The 26,461-nt window shown below is 40.2% G+C and overlaps 1 protein-coding gene, 1 long non-coding RNA gene and 9 other non-coding genes across 11 annotated transcripts in view; 3 read left to right on the top strand and 8 right to left on the bottom strand.

The window, feature by feature from the left end:
• Positions 1 to 1,316: 1,316 nt before the first annotated feature.
• LOC144543559 (uncharacterized) lies at positions 1,317 to 24,849 on the bottom strand. The gene is made up of 3 exons (XR_013507995.1): positions 24,738 to 24,849; positions 18,118 to 18,175; positions 1,317 to 1,418 (listed from the first exon to the last, which is right to left on the bottom strand). It is a non-coding gene; the product is annotated as an uncharacterized LOC144543559 (long non-coding RNA).
• On the bottom strand, positions 2,147 to 2,220 carry trnan-guu (transfer RNA asparagine (anticodon GUU)). Its single transcript has one exon. It is a non-coding gene; the product is annotated as a tRNA-Asn (tRNA).
• On the bottom strand, positions 3,241 to 3,314 carry trnan-guu (transfer RNA asparagine (anticodon GUU)). Its single transcript has one exon. It is a non-coding gene; the product is annotated as a tRNA-Asn (tRNA).
• On the bottom strand, positions 4,967 to 5,040 carry trnan-guu (transfer RNA asparagine (anticodon GUU)). The gene has a single exon. It is a non-coding gene; the product is annotated as a tRNA-Asn (tRNA).
• On the bottom strand, positions 9,284 to 9,357 carry trnan-guu (transfer RNA asparagine (anticodon GUU)). Its single transcript has one exon. It is a non-coding gene; the product is annotated as a tRNA-Asn (tRNA).
• Positions 11,883 to 11,956, bottom strand: trnan-guu (transfer RNA asparagine (anticodon GUU)). Its single transcript has one exon. It is a non-coding gene; the product is annotated as a tRNA-Asn (tRNA).
• Positions 14,804 to 14,877, top strand: trnan-guu (transfer RNA asparagine (anticodon GUU)). The gene has a single exon. It is a non-coding gene; the product is annotated as a tRNA-Asn (tRNA).
• trnan-guu (transfer RNA asparagine (anticodon GUU)) lies at positions 15,553 to 15,626 on the bottom strand. The gene has a single exon. It is a non-coding gene; the product is annotated as a tRNA-Asn (tRNA).
• Positions 15,765 to 15,837, top strand: trnak-cuu (transfer RNA lysine (anticodon CUU)). Its single transcript has one exon. It is a non-coding gene; the product is annotated as a tRNA-Lys (tRNA).
• Positions 16,601 to 16,673, bottom strand: trnak-cuu (transfer RNA lysine (anticodon CUU)). The gene has a single exon. It is a non-coding gene; the product is annotated as a tRNA-Lys (tRNA).
• Positions 23,377 to 26,461, top strand: part of adisspb (adipose secreted signaling protein b) — a 26,055-nt gene continuing 22,970 nt past the window's right edge. Inside the window, exon 1 of the mRNA XM_071908632.2 lies at positions 23,377 to 23,549. The gene's annotated coding sequence lies outside the window, so the exon portion shown is untranslated. The remainder of the gene's footprint in view (positions 23,550 to 26,461) is intronic.

Raw genomic sequence — 26,461 nt, 5'->3', positions numbered from 1 at the left:
CAGTGATGTTGAGCCTCTGGCACACCTGTGATTGGTGAGGACAGTTCCCTCCTTGGTGGTGATGCGTCCTGCCTCTGTGTGTAGAGGCACACCTGGCTCATCCTGGATGCACTTTACATGCCTCCTCTGGCCTTTCCAGATGTGCTGCATCCTCTCCTGGTCCAGGAGAGGCACACCAAGGTCTCTGCCATTCTCCCCCATCAGCTCTTGCAGAAGGTGTTCAATCATGTGGATAGTCTCCTTTTCTCCTCTTGTCCGCCCTCTGCAGTGGAGGGCCAGGTCTTCCTTGGTGATCTGTTGGTCCCTCAGGGCATCAGTGATACCAGGAACACCCTCCTGCTTCAGCTGCTACCTCTTTGTCCGCCGCAGCAAGACAACATCTCCAGCGTCCCGCTCAAAGATGCAGCATGACAGCCGGGCCATGAACATGGGGTAAAGGGGATGAGCATCTTTGGTGCATCCTGCTGCCAGCCGGGGCATGAAGTGGTAGATGTCCAGCTTGACGACCACGTCTGGCCATCCACCAAGTCTGGCTTTCAGCTTGGTTTCCCCTCCACCCTTCAGACAACAGTCACAGTCCACATAGAGCAGCTTAGGAGGATCCACATCTGCTTGGCTGTACCTCCACATTAGGTCAGCTGCCATCAGGTCCAGATCAGGACCCTCCTGAGCAGTCAGGACACTGATCAGGATCTGACCCACCTCATTGCTCACAGAGGTATGCCACAAGGTGATCCCCTTTGAAATGCCCGACAGCTTCCTGGTGATCTGCAATCATACAGAAAAGACATTGAGTGATTTTTGAATTCCTTGTCTGACATTGAATGATGTACTAATACTTTCACCTTCTTTGTGGAGTCCATCTTGAGAATGGTGCCAAATGTAGATGTTATGCTGGCTTTAATATGGTCCAGCCTGCTCAAGATGACGCGGCCGTAGACTGTCAGCATCCACCTGTTGGTTGGAATCGCCACAGGCTCAGGTGGATCCTGAAAGACTACAGGCAACAGGCTGGGCCGGGCCACAAAGTCTGAACACGCCCCATGGTAACGGCAGAGGCGCTTCAGCCATTCCTCACTGTGGTTCTCACTCAGCTGCTTCACCAATCACCAAGACACACTTAAATTGGGCTTTAAAGCAGCACCAAGAGACCCGCCAAACCGTGGTTTTGTAAACTGCAAGAAAAAGGAATGTAATCTCACAAGATGAATTATAAATGTTCATTCTTTGAAAGATAAAAGTCAGTAGTTGAGTGTCATTTGGTGAAAGTCACCAAAAGGATCAATATTCACCATTGCCAATGTCAAAGCAGGCCTGCTAGGACTCTGCCCAGGACTAGCTGATGGTGCTGTAGACGAGGATGACGAGGGTCCTTCAGTAGTTGCCCCAGAATATTGCACAGAGACAGAGCTGGGAGGCTAGAGATACACAGAAAAAAACAATTGTAATGTAAAAGAATACAAGATCAACAACCTGCACATCACAATTTTATGAAAGGTTGCCAAACTTTGTATGAAAACCACAGTAACATGCCTGTGGCCCCCAAACAGAGATGTCTGTCCCCTCAGCTGCATTGGGCATTTCTCAATCTGACTGATTTCTCAATCTCACAGACTGATGATGATCTACGACAGAAATGTTTTTGTTTGTGCACTCTTCTGTTTTTGCACTATTTTTCTCACTGTGGAGCACTTTTTGTATGAAATGCTTTATCAGTAAGGATCTCTTGTGGACATTCCCTCTTTAAATCGGTGTGCGAGTTTCTGTATCTCCTATCTGCATTTCTCAATCTGTAATGTTTTGTGACAATGCAATATAAGAAGAAAAAGTGTCTTTTTAAAAACATTTAGCTTTAACCTTCATAACTGTATACAAATCGCCAAACAACCTTACCTTCCTGCCTCTGAAGGCCAAAACTAGCAAAAAGTAAGTAGGCGGTACATTCACTCCTCATCATCCATCGCTCTGTGTCGCTCTGTGCCAGCCAAACAATATATACTGGCGCCTTCAGTGTTGCCTCATCACCTAGTATTTACATCGCTGATCTTAACTTGCAGTCATCCATCTGTAAATTTGTATGGAATTGTAGGTGAAGGGCTGCAAAGACCTATCAACAGTTGCTGCTGCAGTAGGAATGAAAAACCTGCGTCCCTGGGTGGGCTCGAACCACCAACCTTTCGGTTAACAGCCGAACGCGCTAACCGATTGCGCCACAGAGACTGCTGTGGGTATTTATAAAAGGGGGTGTGGCTTTGATCACATGACACCCATCCATTTCTTGCTGTCCATTTAGCACACAGGTATTGATAATCAGCAAGGTGTTGAGATTCACCTCTCGGCTAGGGCTGCAACTAACGATTATTTAGGTAATCTACTAATCTGTTGACTAGTTTTTATTATTATTGGAAGTAAGGACACTACCAGCTTCAGTTTGTCTTGACAATTCATGTTTTGACACTGTATCCTCAAAATAAATGCGATCGTCCTTAACACAATATACGCACATATTTGGTACAAGAATAACCATTTCTACATAGATATGCATTATTAGCCGTCTTTGCCGTTAGGTGTAGTTATTCTTTTGATGTTTAATTTACTGTTAGTTATGGAGAAATGTCTTTCATCGTGGTTGAATGACGAAAGGTTTCAGCCCTACTCTTGGCACACTGAGTAGGGCATAAGCTTTTAGATGATTTGCACATTTCTGTTTTTTAGGCATAGAAACTTACAGAAAGAACTACAACGTAGAATGGCCACATGCACAGCTGATGATCGATGTTGCTAAAATTTGATTTATCCGATGAACAGGTGGCCTCTGCACAAAAAAGGTGGCATGAGCAGTCATCACATAAATGTCCTGCCCTCCGCTCAATATACAGTCAGAATTGATAAGTCTACCTAGCCCCCACCATGAGACCCCCCCTTTTTTAGTTGTTGCGGATTTGCATGAATCATGCAGATCTCAATTTCAGGTCTAAAATGACGGAAATCCAGCATTTGCCAGAAAAATCACATCTATGATTTGTAAATGTATGTTAACTCCAAACCCAAATCTATGTAAAGCCAGCTTCAAGTGAAAGAGATGTTGTTTGTATGCTCTGTGGAGGGGTGGGAGCTGTCAGTGTTGCCTAATCACCTAGTATTTTCTTTACTGGCAGTTACCATTTGTAAATGGCATTGTAGGTGAAGGGCTACAAAGACCTCTCAACAGCTGCTGAAGAAGTAGAAATGAAAAGCCTGCGTCCCTGGGTGGGCTCGAACCACCAACCTTTCGGTTAACAGCCGAACGCGCTAACCGATTGCGCCACAGAGACTGCTGTGGGTGTTTATAAAAGGGGGTGTGGCTTTGATCACATGACACCCATCCATTTCTTGCTGTCCACTTCATTGAGCACAAAGGTATTGATGAGCAGCATTTTTGTACTTAAATCTAATGGTGAAAAGGGTGTGTGGCTTTGATCATATGACACCCACCCAGCTCTTGCTGTTAATCACTTAATTTGGGAGCATTAAAGCCGTTTCACACCAAGTGCGAATTTCGGTGCGGATTATTCGCAGAGATTTATAAAAATTGATTTCGTGGGTTATAATGGAAGCTTGCACACCAGGGCGGAACTTTTGTGGGCTGGTGTTGAGATTTTAAATTAAAATTTCTGAAACACTGGAAATACCATGGTCTCATCCTTCCATGACTTTTTGAAAGACTCATTGCGCAGTACTGCGCTTCTGTATTTCCATGGAATATCCAAACATGAATATCAACAGCTACTCATCAGAAACACCTTTTTATATCTTTTTACTGTTTAAAAGAATGAAGATAACCTTGTTGTGACTGTTACTTTCTATGTCAATTTCTCTCAGATAATAAACGCAATTTTTTTCTGTTGTTGCGAAATTGGAACACTAGAATGCGAAAATGTTGGTGTGTAAGCTTCACATGCGGAAAATTCCCGCATGAATATTCCGCAAATCCGTCCCGCTATTTCATGTCACACCGGTGTGAAACAGCTTACTTGTCTTGGTTGTATAGTCTGGGTTCTTTATCTCTTATAAACATAACTGATGATGAAGATGAAAAACAGCATTGATGGAGAAGCAAACAATGTCAGAACTAGCCAGAAAGAATGAGGCACCATCAGTGACACCTTGAAAATAAGCATACTGTCCTTTTGCTTTGTTTATATCCTGTCCTTTGTTAAAAGACCTATCGTGGAGCCTATCGTAACTGCAGATAATTAAGTACTGTCTGGGAGCAACATCCTATCACCTTCTGATTCTGACCTTGATTTCATCACACTCTTTGTCATTGTAAACTGTTGCTTGAGTGCAAAGCAGCCTGAAACTGGCATGCAAACCATTTCGTCCACTGTATAAATGATTTACCTGTTCCATTATTCTGTGTAACTTACTTTCTCAGACCCACAGTCTGTAAGCTAGCCATATACTAGTATACTATTAAACACTCCCCTCCAGCGAACTCCTAAAACAATTTTTCCTCAATTTTTGGATTTCCTCAACACTGACACCTTCATATTTGCATTATGTGTCAAATTGTTTTGCCCCTCAAGTGCAGACTGAATCCTCAAAACCTAGGAGGAACAGAAAGCTATAGCACATAGTTACAAAGCATTATAAAAAGGGTTAGGGTTAGGTTTTTTTTTAATTAAATCCGAAGGTTGAAGTCAATCTGGAGCCGGATCTGGGTCCCCAACCCCAATCTAATTTACTAGTTGCACAGGACATTTTTTATCAGGGGATGTCTAACATGGGAATGTCATGCGGTTGTCTGACAGCTCATCATCTTCATCTCTCAAATACGACAACATTCAATGAGATCGGTGGTCTACTGTTTAAACGGCCACTTGTCACCTGTTCCTAGCACAACTAGCGGTTATCATTTGCATTATAGGTGAAAGGTTGTTGAGACCTATAAACAGATGCTGTTGCAGTAGGAATGAAAAGCCTGCGTCCCTGGGTGGGCTCGAACCACCAACCTTTCGGTTAACAGCCGAACGCGCTAACCAATTGCGCCACAGAGACTGCTGTGTAAATTATTAAAAGGGGGTGTGGCTTTGATCACATGACACCCACCCATCTCTTGGTATTGATAAGCAATCTCAAGTCATTGTTTTATCTAATGGTCCCCAAAAAATTGGAACCAGTTCTGGGTTCCCAAACCAGTAGGGGTGTAACGGTACACAAAAATCACGGTTCGGTACGTACCTCGGTTTTGAGGTCACGGTTCGGTTCATTTTCGGTACAGTAAGGGAAAAAAATGCAAAACATAAAATTGCTTGTCGTTTATTATGAACTTTTGTCAGAACATCAACAGTTTATAATTTTTTTTAATAATATTTTAAATGAAACATAATAAAAAATAAAATAGAATAAAAAATAGAATACTGCTGCAAACTGCTACTAATAAGTTCTCCAATAAATAAAATATTCTCAAATAAATTAAACAAAATATAAAATACAATAAAAAATATATAAAATATAATAAAAAATATAAATAACTATAATAATCTTTTCTCTTTTTAGGAAATTGAACTTTTCCACATTGACTAAAGTGCAGCATTAACAGTTCAAGCTTGTAGGCCTGCTCAGATTTATTTTCTTTTTTTTTTGCTAGGAAATGAACTTTTCCACATTGACTAAAGTGCAGCATCAACAGTTCCAGCTTGTAGCCCTGTTCAGTTTCATTCAACTTTCATGTTTTTTTTCAGAAAAATTAACTTGTCCACATTGTCCGCAGAAAGGGCAGATCTGCTGGCAGTTACAATGTCTCCAGCTGTAGAAAATACCCTCTCGCTAGGGACAGAGGTAGCAGGTACAGCAAGGTAGCGCTTTGCTAACTTGGCAATATGAGGATACATGGGCTCATTGGTCCTCCACCATACAAGTGGGTTGGAATCCAGTGAAATGCAGTCCGCTGCCTTGTACGAGGTAACCTCTTCCTTCACCAGCTGCAAAGTAGGTTTGTTTCCCACCTGAGTCTTGAAGAGCTCACCAAACAGTTCAGCCATGGCTGACTTCTTGACAGGAGGAGATGATTCAGATGCCTCTGGGTGTCCTCTCCCTGGGGATGAACTGACTGCTGTTGTCCCTGTGGCCTCCTCACTCTGCAAAATAAAATGACAAAAGTTTAATATATGAGTATTACTGAGACTGTAGCAGCAAGTGTTTCAAATTAAGCAATGATGACATTTTATGCACAAGAAAATTAATACAATACCTGTTCTTCCATGGTTACAATCTCTGTGATGAGGCTGTTGTAGATTCTGTCATGACAGGCATCATCCACATGAGGAAGGGCCTTGAACCTTGGGTCAAGAGCTGTGCATTTGTGGAGGAAGTCATGACAAGCAGAGTATCTGTCCTCCAGGTTTTCTCTGATGGCAGCCTTGACTTCTCTCATAGTTGGACTGTCTTCCTCATTGGGTTCCATAGAGTTGAGCACTGTGGTTTTGAGGGGCAGGATCATTGATACTGAAGGTGTGGCTTCAGTGCTCATCAATGTTGTGAGGGTTTTTAGTGGTTTAAGGACCTCAATTACCTCCTCTGCCATTCTCACATCCTGGTCAGACAATGTGGTTATGTCTTTATTCTTCTTGAGGGCCTTTTCTGTTAGTGCTGAGTACACAGCTGCTTGCTGTTCAAGGTACCTCTCAAGCATATCATAACTGGAGTGCCTTGGACAAGTCGTGGACAACAGCAGCTTTTGCTTGTTCATAAAGGGCTGGTATGACTTTCTGGCTGAAATGCGGACGAGAAGGAATTTCATACCGGGGCTCAATCACCTTCAACATGTGTTTAAAACCTGTGTTCTCAACAACTGAGTATGGTCGTAGATCCGCTGCTATAAAAACACCAATGGCATTTGTTATTGCTTTGGCCCGATCTGAATTACCAGCGAAAGGCTGTTTAAATGACGAAGGGAGCAGCGTTTGCACTACGCTCGTTTTTTTCCTTACAGCAGTGATATTCACATTCGCGTGGTGCCGTTTCAAATGAGTTATCAAGTTTGACGTGTTGCCAGAAACATACCCGATCACTACTGAACAATGTTGGCACACAGCTTTCGTCTTATCCATTTGTCTTTGTCCGTTGTTGTATTTCACCGGGAAACCGAAGTGTTCCCAAACAGGAGACCTTAACAATAAGGGAGGGTCTTCAAGCTCTGGCTTATCGTTTGCATTGGCCATGACGTTCGCTAGCCAGAGGCTAGGCTAGGCTAAGCGTGCTGTCGGTGTAGTGCGCTCAAAATGCGAGGCGGAGACTAAACAAACTTCCGGTCCGCCACTTAATATGTTCGTGTGGGAACTCGGATTTGAAGTATGTTCCGCACGCAAAACAAGCCTACTAAGATTGCATTCGGTACACATCTGTACCGTACCTAAAGTCCTGTACCGAAACGGTCCGGTACGAATACGTGTACCGTTACACCCCTACAAACCAGTGTAACACAATTGCTTTTCTTTCTTTGCTATTCTCTTTGCAGGAGATGGAACATTTCAACTAGCGCGGCTACGCTGAAAGCCTGCCGGGTAGTGTAGTCGGTAACTAATTTTGGCGTATAGGCAAGGCAAGGCAGGTTTATTTGTATAGCACATTTCATACACAGGCAATTCAAAGTGCTTTACAGAGTAATAAAAATACAGTAAAGATAAAAGATTTAGAATTAAAAAGTGCAAAAGTACAGACAAGACATACAAAATATAAAAGGCTTAAAAAAGTAAAATAGTGCAGTTCCATTACAGGGTAGAGTAGGCAGTGCAAAACAGAAAAGTTTTAAGCTTTGACTTAAAAGTGGTCAGTCGGGGATTGTCTAACTCTTGGGACAGCCAGTAGGCCAGCCCCAGAAGTCCTAAGGGTCCTTGAAGTAGGGCTGCACGATATATCGTATGCGCAATAGTCACATCGCAGGACGTGCGATGTCAAGTAAGGCAAATTAACTCAAACACGTCATGCTACAACTTTTTTGCTGCTTGATACAAAAGGAAAACTCACACAGTTCTCATTTTCCATGACTAACCTACAAGAGAAGTCTGTCTGATGTAACATAATTTACTCCGATTTAAGGGTTTGTTATAAGAGTAGCGTATGTTACCTTTCCAGCTTTCGCGGCTCCGAACCGTAGTTGGGAAGCCTCTGGTGTTGTCCTAGCCTATTTTAGCTTAGCCTGGCTCGTAGCTGGTAACAAGCTTTTTACTAAGAGTCCGGACCAACTCTACAGTGGAGAACTGGCACTTTATTTCGGTACAGCAGCGAACATAATGCACGGCCTCTCTGTGACGTTCTAAGCTCTTTTCCCGCTAACTATGGTAACTTTACTCACTTAGCATCCTGCAACTCACTCTGGCTGCGGCTAAAAACACACTCACTTCCTACTACGTCACCCGCGCAGGTTACCCACAAGGCCACCTTCTTAGGGGCAAGGCTTGATAGAGCTATTCATGTCATTTGGTGAAAATTCCTGTATTTTTTCATATCGCAATATATATCGCAGAAAAAAAAATATTGCAATGTCAGTTTTTTCCAATATCGTGCAGCCCTACCTTGAAGGTTCATATGGCACAAGCATGTCAGAGATGTATTTGACATTCTGTCTTTCTTTCTCTGCTCCAAAGACAATTATCTAATACTTATCTAATAGTATATAATAGTGAATGGATTTTTTAAAATTAAGCCAAGCGAGATGTGCTGATGCTTACAACATAGTTCAAAATCAAAGCCATGTGCTTTTCAGATTGCTTACATGAAGTAACTTCCCATATACTGACATAGGGTGAAGTCAACCAATTGCGCCATAGAGACTGCTTCATGTGTTGACAACCACCTTCTTCTTGCACATAGTTTTTGTAAATAAATCCAATGGTTTAAAGAAATTGGGAATCAGTTCTGGGTCCCTGACCCCAGGTCTAACATACTGGTTGCACAGCACATTGTTTATCAGGGGATATCTAACAATTATTGACATCTGTGATTTTGGTGCCGTGGCAATCTGCCATAATTATGTGTAATTTTTGAGGTAAATTTCTACTGCAGATTAATTACTTCCTACCATTACTGGCTTGGAATATACTCATCTAGTCTATTTTCCTCAAGTGAAAGACTTATTATTGTTTGCTCTGTGGAGGGGTGGGGGTTGTGAGTGTTGCCTAATCTCAGTATTTGCATATCTAATCTTCACTGTCTTCACAATCTTCACCCTTCACATATTTGTGAAGGGTGTTGCAAAGGCCTATCAACAGTTTCTGTTGCTATAGGAATGAAAAACCTGCGTCCCTGGGTGGGCTCGAACCACCAACCTTTCGGTTAACAGCCGAACGCGCTAACCGATTGCGCCACAGAGACTGCTGTGAGAATTTTTACAAAGGGGTGTGGCTTTAATCAAATGACAACCCCCTAATTCTTGCTGTGTACTATTTTTTTTTTTAGCACATAGCTATTAATAAGCAGTCTAAAAAGTCAGCATTTTGTAAATAAATCTAATGGTTTAAAAAACTCGCTGTTTATCACTTCATTTGGAAGTCTGGCCGTTTTTTGGCACAGATGTTACGTTGTGAGCGCTCCTGAGCGGTGAGGGGGAGGGGTGGTGGGGAACTTAAGGTTGCATTCAATAGCGGAACTGAACTACCAATCGTACCTGTACTGCAACATTAGATTCACTATTATTGCTAGCATTGTTTGACAAACTATCACTGAATACCTAGCTAGGTAGAGTCATGCATAGAGCAGGGTCCCGTTTCACGTACATGGCTTAAACAATCCAGGATAATTGGACGTGTGCCGTATCGAATGATTTTATCAATTGAGCTCAGGCTTAGTCCATTTCACGAACGTGGATTTGGATTTGATTAGTCAATCCCGCATTAAATCATCTTGGATAACTGCGCGCTCCCGCTCTGCTACAAAGGGGAGATGAATCGCACACCAAAAACAGGATCACACTCCTTATATGGACACCAGGCGAGGCGAGGATACCTTTGCAGGATGACGTAACATATTGAAATTGACCAAAGCGACACCTTTTTTTAATTCTCATAATGTAACCTGTGTATTGCTTTGATTTTTTTTGTGGTTTCAGTTTACCAAATTACATTTTTGTCACCGGAAGAAAAAACAATATTATCCAGAAAATCCAACACTGGCAGAGCGGCTGAACTGACGGAGGAAGGAGGCAGAGAACATAAAAAAACGTTTCACTCTTTAGTGAATAAAAAAACTTTTATTCACTAAAGAGCGTGGATAATTTAATTCTGGTCAATTTTGAAGTGGTTGTAGCCCATAATATTTGGACTCTTGTGCTTTCTAATAATGTCACCAAACTGAAATATTAAATAGTAGGCTATATTATTTTTAATTACTTCCCCGGGCGTCTGGCAGTGGCAAGAAAAGGACCTGACAACAAGTGAAAATCAAATATGAAAATATATTTCAAACAGGTAGTCTCTTTATTGTAATTCTACACTTTCAACCAGGTAACGTGCAACTAAGTGGACATTATACTTTGCATCAGAATTGTTACTATTGCTCTCAATATTGTCTGACCGTTATGAGACACTGTAGCCTACATTTATGCTGTGGATATAAATTAATTAATTTATTAATTGCTATCTATCAATTGCTGCAGGAAAATAATTCACTCACGACTAAATCGATAGCGTTCATAAAGATAATTATTTGCGTGCGCTAAAGGATCAATCTGTACAAACACGTTCCCTTCTTAATGCTCCTTATAATGATCGCTCCTCCATCAACAAGAACTTCTCTTATAAACGCTGCATTCATTTCTGCTGTTGGGCGTGTGTGATTTCTGGCTTATATGTGTTCATACTATCCAGCTAATTTAAGCTTAAAGGATAAAGCTGGTGTTTTTTAATGCATTGCTTACCGTCAACAAATCCTATGAAAATAACAAAATCAGCAATGATTTTGTTTTGCTAACAAGTCTCGTCCGTGTAGCCGGTGCCCAATGCAGCCTCATGTCCCAGCAGCCATAGAACTCCATTGTATTAAAAAAACAATTAAAAACACGTCAAAGAGCCATGCCGTTGCTCTGGGCAACATATTTCATCATTGCGATGCACCGGGCCAGCCGACTTTTTCCTCAAACAACTTAATAAGCCGGCTGTAAACACTTTGCTATCTCAGGAAAGTAGTTCCGTAGCACCGAAAATAGTCCCCGCCGTAATGAAGAATTTGTTCCCATTTGAATTTGATTTGGTAATAACTACAACAGTCTGACTTTTTGTGGTAACAGTTAGCGATTTTTAAAATTGAAACTATGTCTTTGTGAGCTGTATTTAAAGGTTTTTATCTTACAGTTGGAGCCAATGACTTCCGGGTTGACGGCTAAAAACGGTACGTGGGAAGTCAGAAAGTAACGGGAGTAGAGCAAATGCATTGTTGATTTTGTTATTTTCATAGGATTTGTTGACGGTAAGGAATGCATTAAAAAACACCAGCCTTATCCTTTAAACCTGGGCTTTTGCAGGTTTGGGCTTAAGGCTCTGTTGCTCTGGCTAAATCGTTATCTCGCTTCGTGAAATGGAAAATCCTGGGCTTATGCCAAATTGTCAACAAACTTATCCGGTTAACTGAGTTAAACAGGACCCAGTAGAGAAATGTGACTCAAAATAAAAGGCGCTCATTACCTGTTCAGTTCATTTGTTGGCATTACTGAAAGCATGCTGTAACTAGATGGAGTATTGGTTATAGTACTTGTTCACACCATATATCTTCACTAGATATCATCTTCTGCTTTCACTGGGTGCACTGTCACCGATTCATTGTCATCTGTTCCTAGCACAACTAGCAGTTACGATTTGAAGGGTTGTAAAGGCCTATCAACATTTGCTGTAGGAATGAAAAGCCTGCGTCCCTGGGTGGGCTCGAACCACCAACCTTTCGGTTAACAGCCGAACGCGCTAACCGATTGCGCCACAGAGACTGCTGTGGGGATGAGTGAAAGGGGGTGTGGCTTTGATCACATGACACCCACCCATTTCTTGCTGTCCACTATATTTAGCACGTAGGTCATTTTTGGGTAAATAAGGCCATGTCCACACTAAGCCAGGTAAATTTGAAAACGGTGTTTTCGTGTCGTTTGCGTTTCCGTCCACACTAGCGTTTCCATGCCGTTTTCTAAAAGTTTCCCGTCCACACTAATACGCAAAAAATACAGGAAAATGGTGAAATCCACTGTTTACGTAAGTGTTGTCATGGCTGCAGTAGCAGAGCCTTAAGCGCCAACAAGATGTCCAAATCACGACAAAAGACAGACAAAAGCGAGCCAGACTTCTTTGTCTGGACAGACGACGAAGTTGAGCTGCTTTTGAAAGTAACAAATGACTACAAGACCGTCAAAGCCACAGAGAATATAGACTGGGAGTCTTTTGGGAATAGAGAGCCTAAGTCCCTCCCCTTCCGCTGTCCCCCATGGGACCTTATTTCGGAAAAAATATGTACGGTAGTCAACGGCGAGAGACAAATAATTGTTTGATCCCATTTGAATTGTGCCATGACTTACACATATGATGTTTTGTCAATTTAAAAGATAATTTTGCAAGTCAAGAAAGTCGCAGTTTGTTGTAAAACAGTACAGTAACGTTTAGTTTTGTGTGAAACCGCTCAGTGAACTACATCTCTCGTCTCGCACAATATACGTCACCAACACCAACATGGAACGAAACATAGGAAACACACAGGCATCGCGTTAACGTTAGCCCCCACTGTACTAAAACTATCCTAAACCAGTTTAAATCCATTCTTACTGTCTACCTTCCAGGTTGTGTATAATACTCCTGCTATCTGAGAGGGACTTAGCTTCAGCGGCTCTGGGTAGCTTGTGGAGAGAGGAAGTTACGTCACTTGCGCGACTTTTGGGTGTGTAGTCTTTCTAATTACGTATTTTTACAGTCTTATAGTTCAACAGTTTTACGACAAACTGCGACTTTCTTGACTTGCAAAATTATCATTTAAATTGACAAAACATCATATGTGTAATTCATGGCACAATTCAAACGGGATCAAAGAATTATTTGTCTCTCGCCGTTGACTACCGTACATATTTTTTCCGAAATAAGGTCCCATGGTGGTCCACCGGAAGGGGAGGGACTTAGGCTCTCTATGTGACTACCGCCTGAGATCACATGACAATCCCACATCAGCTTTTGAAGAGGTCTGTTTTCGCCGTCCACACTACAACACGAAGCTGGCGTTTTCAGATTTATCCACTTTGGAGAACGTTTTCAGAAAGCTCAGTTTTCGGTGGTCGGTTTTCGGTGGTCGAACATGCCGTCTTAGTGTGTACTTCCTTATTGGCTTCAAAATTCACCCGTGGTTTTGGCCGCTTGGTGTGAACAGGAGCCGGTATGGAAATGCCAGTAAATCAGTTCTGCCAATTTCCCTGCTCAAGACTTTGTAACGTTACTAGTAATGTTCCGTATCGACTGTATGTGTGAACGATGCCAGAACATGAACGGCACAAACACGGCCCGTGTATTTTTGGTCATTCTATTTTCTTTCCACAAACAAAAATGATAAAGCTCCAACACATGGATATTAGAATATCGCGCATATCAGATCATAATTAGACTTATCGTGTGTGATCAATCAACAGGCTATTATTATTAACTAGTCTGATTTTTCTGGCAAAATACATGAAATAATGAAATAAAGTTTATTACTGAATTGAATAGCGATCCGTGTTTTACAAAGGAGAAAAGGAAAATCAAGTCCGTCATGTTTTATCTGCCGTTTCTGACCAGGAAAACAAGAAATTTTTAAATGAAAATCAAATCACCATTCGTTTTTAATTTTTTAAATTTCTGTTTCTGAAAAGAAAATAGAATGACCAAAAAAATACATGGACCGAACAAGGTTATAGGACGCTCTGCTGTTGAACTGTAGGAGGGGAATACAAACCTACCAAGTACCGAAACATGTTGAAGTACTCAGGTATTTTCGTTTTCCTAAGTCTGGCTTTCAGGAGTTTCTGCTCCAAAATTATCCCACGAGTCCTAGGGTGGTAATTGGTGAAAACTATAACTGCTTTGTTGGCTCCACGCTTCTCTCCTCTCAGGAGTGGGGCTGTTTTGTTATGGGAGTGTGCAACAAATTAGAAAATCAGTTGTTGTATATTAGCCAATTAGCTTATGAACTCTGCTTATTTACAAAAACAGGGGTAACTATGGATGCAGGCATAAAGAAGCACTGCAAAGCAGGAGACTATAAAGTAGTTTGTTTGATTTTAATGGCTGCCTGGCCCAAGTGTGACACTGACGAGCAGTGCGAATCCACACCTTGCGCCAAAAACGTATCCTACTATAAAATGAGGAAAACTCTGTCCGTCCATTTTGCTCCTTAATGGGTTGGCCAATCAATCTGAAACTGCACATGGCCATTGAGCATTGGCATAGGCAGAGACTGACGAAGCTGATTTTTCCATTTCCCCAAATTTAAGCTGTTTATGCACATTTTTGGCAAGTCTGTGCGGAATTGTCGCGCAGAGTTGTGGTCAGTATTTATATAATATACTTATATTTCAATTTTTGTGCGCTCCCAAGAATGGCAGAAAAATGTGAGTGACACTTCTCTGTGTGATCGCCCCCTTAGCTAGTATTTTACTCAAGTCACTGGCATTTTTATTACAAAACTACTTTTATCAATTCACTTGCAGTATTTTCAACTGTTTTCATCATTTAATTTCTGATACTTTGATGTCTTACACACTGTACCAAGTTCACTGTGGAGGGTTAATCTCATAAGCCCCACCCCCTTTTTTGCAGGCCATGTGGTCTCTGTGGCGCAATCGGTTAGCGCGTTCGGCTGTTAACCGAAAGGTTGGTGGTTCGAGCCCACCCAGGGACGACTTCTTTATTTGAATTTAACCTTAGTCTTTTTATAAAGAGGTAGGTTATAGTGTATTCAGTATCTGCACAAAACCCTGTGACAACAGACATACCAGAGGCAATGCAGCGGACAAGTGAACAATGATCCCTGGAAGGGAAATGGGGGAGGGGAAGACAGCAGACGGGACGGGGTTAGGTTACAGCTGCTTTAGCAACAGACCTACAGTCCCTGCAATCTTTTCTCAGTTTAGTCTGGTGTGGCTCTTCTCTGTGCTTTTAAAATACAGTGACAGCAACACAGGGCTGCCAACTTTCAAATAGAGAGACAAGAGGTATGCCAGAATCCCAAGACAACTGAAACTGCACTATTTTAGTGTTAAGCCTCATCACTTAATCTATTGTTTGGCTGTATTCTCAGTCAAATTGTGACAGCTAAACGCCCTTAGTACTTCTCAGGCTCGCATGTTTTTATTATCTTTGAATGAAACTATGTTAATGTGCAAGGACTGTTAGTTGAGCCTTTCAAAGAGAATATCAATGCAGTAGGAAATCTGATCTGAAGAAGCCGACAAATTTTTGAGAAAAAGATTGAGGAGAAAATACCCACAGACTAGTACTGAGTCTGGGGATTGCCTTTACACCCAGAGCAGTGACAATAAAACAGTCCCATTCCTCACAAAAACAAAAAACTTCTCGTCCCTGGGTGGGCTCGAACCACCAACCTTTCGGTTAACAGCCGAACGCGCTAACCGATTGCGCCACAGAGACAAGTTGGCAGCACACTGCACAGTCCTGCTGCTTTGTGTCTGAGCCTCGTGACAGCGGGGGATGGGAAGATAAACGACGAGGCAGGATCCATCAGAAGTGTTTCCACCAAACAGCGTGGTGTTGTGGGGGTGTAGCACAGCCCGGCTAGCTCAGTCGGTAGAGCATGAGACTCTTAATCTCAGGGTCGTGGGTTCGAGCCCCACGTTGGGCGCACAGCTTTTGATTTAGAAGTACATTTCATATACTATTTGACTTTGAGGTCATTTAGATATTCCTTTTATCTATTGTTGTATTTATGGCTCTAACTGATTTGTAAGAATTTCTCAAGTACAAAGACATGAGCACTGTAAAGCTAACCATTGTTTGAATTTTTTAAAATGTTAATAATTACATGTACATGTGTTAATAATTACATTCTACAGTGATAAAGTATGGGTGGAGGCTACAAGTTGATTCATGAAGGAAATGTGATTTCCTTTAGTAATTGCATCAGTGCACAAAAATCCATGTTCCAAAAGCAATTTTTTCTAGGTTTTTATTGCATTATATTTGCTGGCATCTTATGGAGGTTTTTGTGTGCCAGCCTTGATTAATTCATAGATTAAATAATTTGACATTTAAATGACAATACAGTCAATAAAAACAGCTAGTAAAATAGTAACAGAGACAATTAAATCCATTTCATAATTCATAAGGTGCATAGTTAAAATAGACAACAGTATTTTTTTCATTGTTTATATCATACATACACATCTATTTTTAATGTCCTGTGTCATCTTGTGTAAAATTATTCATTTTAAAACCTATCTTCTGATTTTTACATGATAAATTTAAGTTAGTGACTTGGCTATAAAGAGGAAAACACAGTAGTAAAAATGATAAGCACAAAACTTAAGAATTCAGCAATACCTCTTGGATCAACAATACTGAGGAAGCTGATGAGAAAAGAATAAAGAGTTACTGAAAAAATTGTGCGCCCAACGTGGGGCTCGAACCCACGACCCTGAGATTAAGAGTCTCATGCTCTACCGACTGAGCTAGCCGGGCTGCTGAAAAAACAGCGGGAGGCGGGGCTTAAGAAGAGACTGACAGAGTGAATCAGGAAGTGAGCATCTGTGTCAGCATGTGCACTAATGTTGGAGCTGTCTGTGAGTAAGAGAGAGCACATGAAAGTTCTGCATTATTTACAAGATTACACCTAAAGATCTGTGTGTTACCCAGGGTTCCCACCGCGGCTCTGATGTAAAACTCCATGACTTTCCATAACTAAGTTTGAGCGCTTCCATGATTTAAAAATGTTATTCCTTTCTAGTTTGTTGATGTTGCTTCTCTGAAGGAGTGAACACCCTGGTCCATAAGGTATTCTTTCATCAGGTAACACAATGGACCGTAACATAATCTTTTTTGCATATGTTTTCCAGACAGATTTTCACTCCACATTTAATGTAACGATGACTCTGAGTATTTTACTGTGCTTTTTGTTCTTCTGTACACCCAAATACTTTTGTTTTCCAGAAGTGGCATATTTTCTGCTGTAATTTTAAAGGGCAAATAGTCTTAATTTACGGCATTAGTTTATTTATCTCTGTCTGGCTTGATGAAGCTCATGTAACAATGTCCATTTGCTGCAGGAAAAGTTAATTTGAGGGCACGGATTGTTTAATGTGTTTTCATAACATCACGGTGGCCTCCCAGGGTCTCCACACAGTTCAGTCTACTGCTCTACTGCATCGTCTCCGCTGACAAATCCCATTTACAATCTAGTATTCTCTGTTGTTAGAACGTGTTGTTAAAGGCACACACAGTAGGATTTTGCCGGTTGTGGCTTGTAACTGATGACTGTTGTCCTCCCTAGCTCAACAAGACGCGAAGCGCACGCCCCCTGAACGAGGTTGCCACAACAGTAAAAAAAAGTTACAAAAAAGTCATAATAATATAAAACGATTCAGCAGTGGTTTTGCTTGCAGGCGGACACACCCACTGCTAAAAGGTTGACACCCAGAAACGTCCCGAACATTCAGAAATAAGAAAATGCAGGCAGAATAAGAAAGGCAGACCAATGGGCCATAAGTAATGATTGAGTAGGATCATTTTTGGATGAGTTTATGCTATTTCAAAGGGGGAAATCCTGCTCAGTATGCCTGTAAGTGTCACTGTACCCCAACGTGAGCCAGTGTGATGATATTAATAGCCTGTGTGCCCCTAGATCACTTCCCAAAAGAAATGAAGATTAACATCAAGTTTTTTTTAATGATGCCAGATGCATGTTTAGGGTTTTGGCTGCTGGGTGGCCCTCCCAAGTGATAGGCAGGGAAAACCCAGGTCATGTTTAGAAACCAATATGAATACAGAATAGGCTACATGTTATTTTCAACATACTATTTTACATAGACTCCTGTTAGTCTGCCAGGGGTCAGTGAAAAGCAGCTTTTTGAATAATTACTACAAAATGTGTGCATCAGTGCTTAAGCATATAGAAATGATTGCTTACTGTCAATGTTGCCACTGCAAATGCCCATGTCAGCTGACTTCAACATGCCCAGGAAGGCCTGTAAATACAAAAACAAATTAGGAAACATGAATATACCTACAGACATTATGTTGTCAACAGTGCACATGAAGAAAATGTATTTCCAGTGTCCAAAACATAGGCTTAATCTCAAATTAATGCCATACAAATGTGCAAATAATTTTTTGGCTATTATGGCCAGTATGTTTTGAAACATTGGCCTATCTTTATACATATTGTGAAGTAGGCTATATGTGTAATGTGTTTTGAGAGTATGGTGTAAACCAGTAAGCTACCTGGGCCTTGTCTGCAACATGGATGTATGTTAAACTGGTCTGAACACCATGACCATGTGCGCAGACCTGGGCCTCAGTTTAAACTACTGAACCAACACTCGTTTTCCTTTGTATCAATCAATCAGTTCTTAACTGTGCACATTTTAAAACACGCCCAGCCACTAATTAACATCTTAAAAAGTCACTTTTCAATGCTAGCCGCTACAATGACCTACAGGCAAATTCCTTTACCGTGATAATTGACCTTGTGCGCAGGCAGACTATTCATTAGTTTGCTCTCTCGATCGATCACGCGTGTTAATGACTCATATATTTTACTAATCAGACGGTTACTGTTTATTGTTGTTATTGTCTGATCATTGTAATCCTAACAAATCAATTTAAAAGACATCATACATCGGTTATGTATCTTACCGTCATACCGAGGTTAGCCTACTTGAAATCTGCAACTTCAGTTGATGGGCTCTCTCTCTCCGTGTTGAAAATCGATATGAGCATCCAGAAACACCAATAAAATAACACAAAACGTGCCTCTACGTGCTAAAAACTGATATGAAAGTTGCAATTAACCTTCCTGTTTATGCCCAACTACATTTAAATCAAGTTTAATGGTACTGCAAATGCGCGGCACACCTAGCTAGCTACCCAAGTGATGCTCTAGGCTAATTGATTTTTTTTTTTTTTTTTTTTTTAACTCATCCGGGGTATTGGAGCAATTTATCTTCAGGGAGGAGGCGGTGTAGAGACGTTACCAGAGTTAGTTGTGTAGGCAAACACTTGTGATGTGTAATTAGATGTCCAGTTAACCCACCTTTTTATTTGTGGTATAGTTTACTCACCTTTTTAGGCTGACATGAATTTTTATTAGCCTATATAAATTCATAGTACACATCATAGTAAGTCTATCAGATCAATGTTAGTTATGAGGATAGTCTTTTAAGGAGAAAAAAACAACAAATAATGCTTTTCTGAAAAGTACATTTAATTTTGTTTATAGGCTACTGGTGATTTTTTGCCTTTTGATGATCACCTATGTGTTGTTTACCCTAATTTTTATTTACCATTAGATCCCTGAATTTTATTGTTATAGGATATGTTGACCCTCTGACCTACATGGTTCAAATACTGAGAGGGAACTGAGAGCGGAGCAGCCAAACCACAGAGATTAAGCCATAACTGCTTTCACTCTATGTGAGCCTGAGATCTATATGAGACAATTAATCCATATGAGTAATAGTCCTACTTATACTGATCCTTATGATATTGTCAGCAAATTCAAAAAGTATTTGGCTTATCACTCTCTATGAACTTTAATCACGCTGATGGCTCTCCCTCAGATTATTTGAAAAGAAGATATAATTTTTTACTGAGGTTTGATCCCCAGACTGAGAGGGAAGTCGTGGATATAAATGCCAAGATGAGAAATTCAGCTCCAGGTGATGATGAGATCACTTCATCTCTGGTATCTAAGGTATGTCAAGCTATTAACATATAACTCTCAAAACCTGGTGTCATTCCATCACCTCTCAAAGTTGCTAAAGTAGTTCCCTTCTTCATGTCACGTGACCCAAGATCTTTTAACAACTATTGTCCTGCTCATCCCATTCTGTATGATCACCAGTTTGGATTTAGAAACAACTATTCCAAAATATGGCTATCCTATAACTTCTTGATGAAATCCATTCTACTTCAAATAATAATGAATATGCTCTCGGACATTTTTTTAGACTTGGCACAGTTAATCATTACATTCTACAATACAAATGATCACACCACGGCTTTCATGGATCAACCTACACCTGGCTCTACAGATGTATTCTTGACAATTTGTAGTTGTACAAGGATCAACATTGGTTGGGGTGACAATAACATGCGGTGTCCCACAGGGCTCAATTTTTGGGCCTTTGCTGTTTCTGGTTCACATTGATGACCTAACTATCACATCTTTATCAAAACTTTTTGCTGATGATACCATCTTGATCCTGTCACATAAACAAACTTGAATATGAAAAAACAAAACAAATTTCATCATATTCACAGCCAAATACTAAGACATATTGCAAAAACACATCCATATTTCCATTGGAAAGAACAAAATTAGTCAAGTTTCATCTCTAGAGCGGCATGGTAGTTGGAGTAGTTGGCACTGTTGCTTCACAGCAAGAAGGACCAGGGTTCAATCCTCGCCTCTGGCCCTTTCTGTGTGGAGTTTTGATGTTGTACCCATGTTTGTGTGGGAGTCATGATTGATGAAACACTGTGCCTGACCTTTTGTCCTAGGTGCCCTTTTTCAGATTGAAATACAGAGATAGCACATCTAAATGGGCATTGCTAACACAGGAGCTATAAGCTAAAAGGAGCTTAGAACCAGTTTTATACCACAGTGTTTCCATTATACTGTATATAAGCTATTCAACGCTGGTGAACATACCTTCCCTCTCTTCAAGAGCTTATATTGGTAAATGAGCATTTAAAAAAACCACTTGTCTCCTTCTTTTATCCAATCTGCGGAAAATGTCTGTAGCACCTTCAACTAAAAAACTACCAAAACTGTGAGAGATGCCAAACTGCATTGAGGAGCATCTATTAGGGCCTGGAAACACATCTTTAAACCTTGGCCTATGTCTGTTTCACTTGTCAAATTGTTTATTCAAATTAACTGTATAAATATTTTTTGTCTAAATATGGGCCATATTTTTGAAACAACATGCCAAACTATCAATGAAGTGATTCTCAAAAAGCCTCTTCACTTTCAGCAGCCTAGTCCAGTTTCACCTGGAAATGTTCAGGGCAAAAAGAGTTGAGCATTGACTCTTACTGATAGAGCAGTGCAACCTGTGGATTACAGTGGAAATTTCAACTACTGAATACCAACATTAGATATTTTGAAACATACTTTTTCTTAGTTTATTAAAAATGTAAATGGAAACTATCTTGCTTAACAAAACTACTTTGGTAGGGTCCTATTTGATATCTCAAAGTTGTTCAATTTCAAATTGCATTTCATTTTATTCCTGTAATTTTTAGATTGGATTGCATATTAATCTCAGTGAGAGGTCAGAAATGCTGCTATATTGCATTTTCCCCCTAGGTACATGCCACAGTACAAAACTCACCAGAAATGAGTTTTTAAAAGCAGATTTTCAAAAATGTCTCCCCGGCCGAGCATCATGCCCCCGGGGAAATGCCCTTTTAAAGATTATTTTTGTGGCATTTCTGCTTTGCTAGACAGTTCACAGTGAAAAGAGACAGAAAAGATGGGAGAGAGAGGGGATGTAACAAACAACAAAGCTTCCAGGCCAATTTCAAAACCAAGAATGTTGCATTTAAATGGCAGCCAGGCACCTCAGCCAGCTCAGCCATGCAGGACACAACAGAAAGTTGCCCTTTTAGAGGATTTCACCCCTGTACCTCTCAGAGCCTGTGCACACCGCCGCTTTCTTCAAACAAAATATTCTGTCCATCTTCAACATAAATATATATCAAACCTATATTTTAATTTACAGATACACAAATCTAACAGAATCCCTTCCCTTACCCTTCAAAATTTACTTTCGTCTGAATTCACAAGCTCATACTTCTAACACCAGACACTATAACAAAAACCTGCATCTTCCCACATCCAGCCCGCTCACTATCAGTTCTCAATAACAATTTCTCTTAACAATTTCAAATTTAGACTCCAGACTTTTCTGATGAAGCAAACTGGTGGAAGTGCCGTCCCAGTAAATCAACACAAAAATTCTCTTTCTCCTTCCTTATTACATTTTCTCTCTCTCAGTTTGTGTCTTAACTTGTTTTATGGTTTGCTTCGTTGTTTGTTTTGAGATTAGATGTTCTTATATGCAAGATGAGATATGAGATGTTTTTATATATGAGGCATTTTGTTGCGCCCTGACAGATTATTGATTGCATGTCTTCTCTGTTCTTTGTTCTTTATTATCATCATATTTTTTTCACTGAGTTTTTTACATTTTTATTTCCGCTCTGTTTCTGTTTTATGAAGGACTCCCACGATGACAATAAAACTTTCCCTGAGTGTGATGCAAACAGGTTATAGCAACATTATCAATGTGCCCTTCCCTATTCTAGTCCAAAATGTACTTTTTATTGAATATATTACAGTCAGACATACAGTACAAAATGATCTCACATATCAAAAAATAAGTGACAGTGTTGTTTCAGGATAAATAAACCTATAAAAGCATTTGTTTATGCAATGTAATGATAGACAGACATTTGTTAGGCTATTATTTATACACTCAAAATACTTAATCAAGGATTCATATTAAAACAAAAGTACCTTAAAACTTGGGTTAGACTGTATTAATTTAGACTTACATTTATTTCCCTAAAATTATGAGGGTTACAAATTCATCCAGCAAGATATAATCATGGTCAAAGCTTGTGATAACACTCTCAGTCAATCTTAATGTGTTGACCAGTGTTGCTCAATATAAATCCCTCTAAATCTGCAAAGCTTGACAGGATAAGAACAGAATATAAATGCACCAAAGCTTCAGCTTCATCAGAAAAAAACCCTACATTTGTCATAATGTCTGCAAATTTTGATAAGCTATATTTGGAGGGGTATATGTTGTGCAATATTTTGAGATGTACATCTTGCTTGGTAGGAAGACAGAATAGGGCAGTAGCGGTGCCTTACTAGACCTAAATGTACAAATAAACAAAGAACCACAGGGGGGCGCCATCTTGCCAAAAACGTACACCAATGATTGGAGGGAAAGGGCAAGCTGCTTACAGGCGGCTTTGACCATCAGTTCCCACCAGTGCAGGAGAGGAGAGGAGCGGAGCGGTTCAGATGTGTTGGATGAGCGGAGCATCTAGTATATTTGACTATCTGGCGGGGGGGGGGAAATAGATTCTTAAAAAACCGAGCGGCGTGGCGAGCAAACCACGTGATCAAATGCGGAAATTGGCCAGCGGAGAAAGTGTAGCGAAAAGAAAGGGGAGTGGGTGTTTTGGTGAACGACCGTCCGTTTATATTTTGAGCTGGTACTACTACTAGCTGCACTCCTCTACCAACACTTCACTGACGACGACGACGGTTTCGGCTGTTTGTTTGGTTTTCTGTACGACTTTCATCTGTTAAATAAGGTAAGCTTCACGGAGATTTTAAAAAATGACAGTTGGTACTTTTTTTTTTTTTTAAATCGACGCGGCAGTAACTTTTTAGGCAACGTTAGGCAAAAGAAACAGCAGGTGCATCTATCTGGGCAGCTAGCTAACGTATAGATTATGTTTATGTTGCTAGATTTATCTTCCAAATTTTGCAGTGACATGTATCAGTAACGGTTTATTTAAAAAATACAACTGCTCTACCACTTTAAGTGATTGTAATGTACCCAAAACGCAGCCCTTCCTGCTATTATGTTATATTACTCATACCTAAAGTCACTGTAGTGTATGTTATGTTGTGACATGGGCGTAGGAAGCAGTTGGCCATTGGGGGGGACAGATTTGACTACTGGGGTCCGGGGGCATGCTCCTCAGGAGGAACATTTTTCCAAAAACCAGCTCTGCAATACTCATTTCTAGTAACTTTTAAAAAAGCTATCTGAAAATAAAGAAAGAATGACTCAGGTGCTAAGTGACAGATCAGACTTTATGTGTTGGTTACAGCAGGCTTTCAGCCAATCTATCTAGTTTCGCCTGTTTCTCATTAATAATAATACAATAACAATAATAATATTTCCTTCTTCGAATTACAGTGTTTTAGGTAGTTGTATTTTCCTTCCAACTAACTGCACTGATATTATCTGGTTTCTAGTCATTTATTTTTTGGGTGCACTGGTCCTTTTTAAGAGCTAAGTGTGTTTTTTCTCCAAGCCCTGCTACAACACTGACTGGCCTTAGCTTGAAAAGATGTTAATGACAACAAGTACATACAAAAAGCCAGCACAGTACCTGTTCCATTACGGTAGGATAATGAGCCATGAAAAGAAACGTTTCAGACAAGATGCAAGCCATCCAATATGGTGAAGAATTAAGTTTAAGTTTAGCTGCAAAACTACTAGGCCTAACCTACCTTGCCATTTTAAAAATCAGCACAGACGAAAAGATAATGCTGTAATAATATCAGAGAAAGATTACATACTTACTTACAAGCATACAGGACACTGAGGCAAATAGACAAAGTATTGTCTTTACATAACTGACGGGCAGATGTCTGTGCTTTTTGGAAGCAGTGGCAACAAAGCTATTGACCTTTTGTTGTTGACAGTCCTGAAAACTAGCTTTATATAACTTTTTACACATTTATTCCTCCTTGGCGCAATATCATACCTTTCATTTGCTGCACATCCTCTTTTTTCTTTTCTCTCTCTGCACCTGACCAGTAGTGTTGATTGGACATCTTGCCGTTTGATTACCATGAATTTCTTCGCCCTGTGCTCGCTGACTGCTCTGCTCCATCAGATCAAGTGAAGAGGCATCACTCTGCTCACAATATAAATGTATTTATTTTTTCTACACAGTTAATATCATTCCATTGTCGTTTTGCCCACAAAGGTCTGCATCAGAATGTAAGCCATTATATTCTTTACAATCTGCCTTTGCGGGCCAAAACGTCAGTGGAATGCTTTTAATATTGCAGAACAGAACACGTAATTACAAGATATTTAATTTAGGGCCAGAGTGACACCTCTTCACATGAGCTATGCAGCTTTGTTTTTGGCTGCTGTCTGCACCTCACCGATATAAAGCCCTATCAAGACTGTGGCGCACTTTTTTCATATGGAGATACTCTCTTCATTCACCTTCATTCCACATTGCGCGAAGTCAAAGGCTTTTCAAAATAAAAGTCCCGCGGTTGATTTTTCAATGCGGAGGCAAAATAACACAATGTCGTGGTTTATTTTTTGAGGGGGACATTTTAATCATCTTTTAATATTGGAGGGGACATGTCCCCCCTGTCCCCCGTGCTTCCTACGCCCATGTGTTGTGATATATGTTATTGATACCTAAGTCACTCCCAATTTCTGCTAATTTCAAATGGATAAAAGCGATTAACTACCAACAACTAGCATAAATTCAAAGCCAGAAACACTTGCTGCTGCTCAATGATGGCGTCTGTCAGTTTCTGCCCTTTTTTTTTTGGCTTCCACAACTTTAATTTATCGGCTGAGTGAGTGACACAGACCTAAAGGAGAGCTGTCACTATCAAAGCCTGGCTGGGCTTCAAGAGCTCAATAAGGTGTTCATACATGTGAATTAACCTAAGTGTGTGTGTTAAATTTTTTAAAAAGTTTTTAAGCACTTTCTATGATCACTCAGCACTGTGTTAATATTTCAGTCAAGAACTAAGAAGTTAATGTGTAAGCAAGCTGCAGGCAGTTTTGTCTCTGCTTAAAGGGGCGATGAAGCATTTGATAATATGACTCTGGTTCATTTGCATTTTACCTCAGACAAGACAGGACATTGCATTCAAGTCTGAAAAATAAACAACATTTCACTTTTTTGCCACTAGGGCGCAGCCATCTTCTAGCAAGCTAGCTGGTGACGTCACGGGGATGGTTCGTCTCATCTGCTCAACCTAGTAATGCTACGTTTAACATTACTTTAAATAGAATAAGCACGGGAAATGTGTGTGCTGGGCTACTGCCAAAGCTGTGCCCCTAAATATTTCATTAATATTTCATTTAACACAAAACATTATGTATCATATCAGGATTATCACACAATATATGAGACAGTACTGTATAATCATACAATTAAGTCAGTTAAGTCTACATCGTAACAATAATTATATGTAATTATAAGCTAATCATAATATATTGAAATTAAAAATAAAAACAAAATATTTTCTATTATTATTTATTTATTTATTTATTATTATTATTATTATTCTATTTCTATTTTTTTATTTTATTTAGATCAATTAAGCAGAAGCCATGTTTGCTGGTAAAGTTGGAATATGAGTATTTTCCCCAAACTGTACCGTAGGTCTTTGTTTTGTCCTGTAGCTCTCCAATAAGACACACATTATGACTGCTACTGCTGCTTTCAGA

This window comes from Centroberyx gerrardi, chromosome 23 (genome assembly GCF_048128805.1).
Source record: "Centroberyx gerrardi isolate f3 chromosome 23, fCenGer3.hap1.cur.20231027, whole genome shotgun sequence".
NCBI classification, from domain to species: Eukaryota; Metazoa; Chordata; class Actinopteri; order Beryciformes; family Berycidae; genus Centroberyx; species Centroberyx gerrardi.
Note: the sequence above shows the minus strand (reverse complement) of the source record. Positions and strands in the feature narration are given on the sequence as shown.